This window comes from Carlito syrichta, unplaced genomic scaffold (assembly GCF_000164805.1).
Source record: "Carlito syrichta isolate Samal-C Ts95f unplaced genomic scaffold, Tarsius_syrichta-2.0.1 Scaffold303953, whole genome shotgun sequence".
Classification (NCBI taxonomy): domain Eukaryota; kingdom Metazoa; phylum Chordata; class Mammalia; order Primates; family Tarsiidae; genus Carlito; species Carlito syrichta.
The window spans coordinates 1,437-6,827 of NW_007248049.1; the positions used below are offsets into that span (position 1 = coordinate 1,437).

General features: G+C 39.0%; 1 pseudogene; it reads right to left on the reverse strand.

Annotated features, from left to right (window-relative positions):
- Positions 1-139: 139 nt before the first annotated feature.
- LOC103261627 lies at positions 140-2,099 on the reverse strand (annotated as a pseudogene).
- Between the last annotated feature and the right edge of the window lie 3,292 nt (positions 2,100-5,391).

The window sequence follows — 5,391 nt, forward strand, 5'->3', positions numbered from 1 at the left end:
GGCTTGGACAGTGACCTCTTCCATTCCGTTGGAAACCAAATAACTTGTTGATTAAGCTCCTGTCCTTCTTGGATGCCCTCCTTCCCTTGAGCTAAGAGGGCATGGTGAGAAGTGAAATAGAGAGCAGGCCTTATGTCACCTTTGCAGATCTGTCTTCCTGCATCTAGGACATCCAGGAGATATTGGGGGCAGATTTCAAAGAGGAGCTTTGTTCCAGTCTCAAAGATTCCTTGATATTGCATGATTAGTGTACAAACTGTCTGTGCCCTGCTGCCAATTTCTGGGGCAGGAATACACAAATGTTTCTCAATGCTCAAGAAATCCTGCCCTCAAGAAGCTTATGATGGCACTCCCAGAATGTAGCTCGCAGCCTGCTATGCCCTGGATCTCTAAAGGGTCTAGGTAGAAAGAAACAGAAAGAAAGTCATTAAACACAAATAAGAAAGAAAGGCATGCAAAAAGGACCAAGGATTTTAAATTTTTGTGGGGTAAATTTCTTAGAAATCGATGACTAGGAGAAACAGAAAATCTAAAATATACTATAATTGTCAATGAAATTTTCTAATTAAAATGTATTGCCCAAAGAACTCTGAGTGCTAAGATTCCTTCATGGGTGAATTGCAAACATAAAAAGAGTGTATATTTCTAATAATAGTACATTCTTTCAGATAAAATAAATACCTTTGAAAACGTATCCATCTTATAATGCAAAGTCAACCAAACTTGAAACAGATCTAATAAGTAAGAAAATTATAGACCAATGTATCTCATGAGTGAATATATGATCGAAAAATCTTGACTAAAATATTTTCAAGTCAAATCCAGTTTTCCAATTACAGTAATCCCCCCTAATATGTAACTTTACTTTCTACAGTCTTTAATTACTCATGGTCTGAAAATATTAAATGAAAAATTCCAGGCACAAAAAAAAAAAAAAGAAAGAAAGAAATCGATGAGCCTCAAACCAATTACAGTATTTAGAGATTTGCTGCAAAAACACTGGGAAAAGAGTGCGATTCATGAAGACAAGGCCTGTGGTGATGGTATTGGTGGGTAAGAGGGGAGAGGAGAAGAGTGTGATACAGTCAGGAGTGCAGCATCCGGAGTGAGGTAGAGGACCCCAGAGAGAAGAGGGTTCAGGGAAGAGACAATTAAAGAGATGGAATAGAGGATGATGCCACACTATAGTTCACTGAGGCACAGGGTAGGAAAAGTAAGGGCCCTTGAGGAGAAGTTTCATACAAGACAAACCAGGAGTTTGTTATCTAATGAGAGGTTGATCTTATCAGAGGAGACTGTAGTGGCAACAGGACTCTGAAATCCATTGCAGAGGTGTGGAGTCCAAGGAAGACACTACTCTAGAAAGTGTGTGCATTCAGTTGGGCAAAGTAGAAAGGAGAGGAGAAGAAACTGAGAGATTAGTGGCTTGCAAAAGAGAGAAAAGAATGTTCTTGAGAATCTTTGCAGCTAGAGGACTAGACTCAAATTCCAGCTGCAATTCAGTGGCATGGTGCGATGCTTCTCCAAGGAATCCAAAGAGGTAGAATGCGAATAGCTTCTCCAACACATCAACTTCCTTCTCACTGAAGTTGCCCTTAGACCAGGGCTTCAGGAATATGGCATTGCCTGAGTCACTATCCCAGCCATGAATCTGCAAATCATCCAACCAGCCTAAGTCTTGATCTTGTGCCAGGTGCTATTGAAAAAGAATGCTATCTGGATGAGATGGAAAGAGATCGGCTCCTGGAAGACTGCTAAGAGTGAAAAAGCATGATGGTCAAGAGAAAGGGAGAAGCAGGAGGGAATGGGAAGAATAGAAATGGAAACAATTCAGAGAGCAAGAATCCAGAGTCTGAAAAACACACAAAATTTGGCATATTTTACTGCCCAAGGGCTTCAGGCTCCACCTCCAACCCCAGTATGGTGGAAAAGGGCTAGAGACAGGAAGTCCCAGAGTCTTAGTGTCCACATGCACCTGGGTAAATTCAGCATGCTTTCATCCAAACCCTGCACCAGCCCAGGGAGCTGAGACTCTTACCATCCTCACTGTCACTGCCTGGGAAGAGAACTGCTAACAACTGAAATTGCAGAAGTGCATTTTATTGGTAGATATAACTTCTGACTTGCAGAGCTGGTGTTTGATCTGTGATTTCAGTAAACTTTTTTCTCAGTACCCTATGGTGACTTCCTCTCTCTTCCAACTGACAAATTTCTTACTTGTCCAATTACGTTTCATTTTAATGCTGGCATTTTCAGAGAAAAATGTGCTTCCACAGCCCTGACTCCTACCTCACCTCTCATTTCCCTCCATTGCTGACTCTAGACTTTCCTTTGGCTCTCTGATTTCTAGCTGCTCTCTCTGTCCTTGTCTCCCTTCATGGCATCTTAGAATAGCCCCCTGTGTTACTGTTAGGTCATTTCACCTTTCTCAATTTTTATTCCCATGTCTATAACATATGAGGGTCTATTGAATACTTGCTCGACTTTCTGTCGGCTTTAACATTTTGGTTCTTGGTCATTGCCCCTTCCCGATGTTCTCAACATCTCCTTCATATTTTGCCCGCCTTGCTCGGTGTCTATTACATCTAATCTGTGTGTGTGTGTGTGTGTGTGTGTGTGTGTGTGTGTGTGTGTGTGTGTGTTGATACTCACATGAGAGGCAAGATTTTAAAACATTTCCTGTACTATAAAACTACGAATGTAAATCCCAGCAATAAATATTAAATACTGCAGTTTACAATCAAAACAAAATTATCTCATACCTTAGCTATTTTTAGGGGAAAAAATGGCATTTGCTACTGGTGTGTGGCCTTTTCTTCAGTAGCACTTGACCTTTGGGTTGCTGAGAAATAAGCCTTTATGAGATAAGCATTACACTATACACTCGTTAAATTTGCCTCTATCCTAAGTTAAAGATAATTTTTGAGTAGGTTCTATAAGCAGTACAGCCTTCTTGTTTTCTAATGTCTCACAGCCTTTGTCTACATTTGGGCTTTTCCATCACCACATAAGGCATTAACAATGGAGCAAGGAGGCTGTCCTTTATTTACATCAAAAGTTCAGAGATGTTTGCTCTAAGATGTCACCCTCTATCGACTTTTTGCATGCCATTCTCAAGTTTTAAATGTATTGTTTTGTTTTTTTTCCATCAGAAAAAATGACATATTTGTGTAGATCTACATATCAGCAGAAATATAGTGGCAAACAATTCTAAGAGTAAGGGGTTATCACTAACTGGTTCTATTGTGTAGATAAGTAAATATGCACAATGAGTAATTTGGCATTCTCCATGCCTGGAAACAAATGGCACTAAGAGTGCCATTCTAAGATTATTCCTGCTTAATGAATATATCCAGAATGGTTCTCCAAATTCCAAGGTGTGTATCTCTCAATATTCCCAGCCATGAACACATGATATAATCAAATTTATTTTTTGGATAACTGCCATAAATAATAGCAGAGATTTATTATTGGTTTTTATTGACATGAACATAATTATTTTTTCTTCATAAGTCTTTTATTTTGGGTAGAACACCAAACATGAAGTTCAGGAAAAGCTAGTAGATATTTTCTACTAATGCTATTTTCTGTTAAAATTAGTGAGTTCTTGCAAGACTCTTAAAATTGAATAGGCACAAGCTAAATCTCAAATGTTCTTCTCTTTTAAAATGAAACAAAAGCATTAGTAGGGTACAAAAGACTATCACAGAACTGCACCATAACCACCAAATTTTTCAACAAGCTGTAAGTGTAAAATAAGAGAACAGAAATGTAGTCAAAATCATGTTACCAGCAGGCAGTACTTAATGTTCCCAAAGGCCATATTAAACATTGAGTTGTGCCTTAAGGAAGGAAAACAGATAGGAAACTCCTTGGTTTCAGACTCAGTAAATTGTCAGTAAGTCTGTTCCAAATATGTTTAGCATGTCAACCCAAATAACAAACAGAAGGAGAGGTTCTTCAAAAGAAAAAGATATGTGTTTGGAAAGAACATTGCAGCAAGAATGCACACCATAGTAAACAATATAAATGTGCTATAGCCTGGTCCAACCATCAGCTGCTTCCCTCACAGTCAATCAGATAGGAGAGGCAGAAAGCTGGGAGCAGTAAAGCTTTCTATGCCCTGGATCTCAAAGGGGTCTAGGTGGAACAAGGAACAGTCTGTGTAGCCACGAAAAACCTGCCCATTCATTAATTTATTAATTTAACAAAGTTTATTTAAAAAGTAAATAAGATGGGGGTGGAGAGAGAGAGAGAGAGAGAGAGAGAGAGAGAGAGAGAGAGAGAGAGAGAGAGAGATTCACCTCCCCAAAGGTAGGGGAGAGGGCCAAAGCTAAGGAAACACCGCAGCCATAGCTCAAAGAACCATGTGAAGACAGCAGAGTTTAACAAAGCAATGACCCAGAATTTCTGTTTTTCAGTAGCAGATAAACAGGGGAGAGTGTGAATGCAGTCCTTCACTATCACAAATTATGCAGTTGCATTTCCCACATTTGGGAAAATTGCAGGAGTCAGCACATCTGGAGTTCAATGAATAGGCCTCACCCTGAGAAAACCACCTCATTATCATGGTATCTCCCCTCCCAGGACAGTATAAAAAACCTGCCATTTAAGCAGAGGTTCCATCCAGTATTTATAATAAAACATGCAGTTTATTATCTTTTTCCCATTATTGATTAATAATAACTTGTCTTATGACCATTACTCAGTTTCTTTCTTAACCGATGTTTAGACCCCAAACAGTTACTGTCACAAACCAGTGCTCACGTTACATCAATCCTGTAACTTAGAAGAACTAAGTTACAATACCTTGAACAATTTGGGGCTGCATATTTTCCAGCTGGTTGCAAGTTTTTGCTTATTCTGGGAGTTCTGGCTCACAAGGCTTAATTAAGCATTATACATAAAGAAAGACATGAAAGAAAGCAGTTGTCATTTGGAGACTAAGGGAACAGATATATTTCTGGGTTTTAGAAAGTTTCAGCAGAGCCCATTTCTTATCTAGGTCTGACGAAGGCTTTTCCAGGGATGTGCAGGTTTTTTCTGTGTGTGTCTGTCTCCTGCTTACCAAGGGGGGTCAGTGCAGTGTTGTGTTAGCTTCAGTCCCAGCGACAGATCCAAGGACAGTGAAGAAGGGGTCAACGAAAAATGTTTGCTTTTGAATTCAAATGATTTCTACATTTAGCCCAACTCAGCTTAAATACAAGTTTCTAAGTATTTTCTAGAAGACTGTTTTTAATATAACCAAAATGGTCTCTTTTCAGACTGTAACACATATTTAGGAGTGCTAAGAAAAACAAAGGTTTCTAAAGGAAAAAAATGAGAATGATTATATATTAGTATTGAAATTACTATCTATGACTCCAAAGCTCAATAGCAAGGGTATACCTG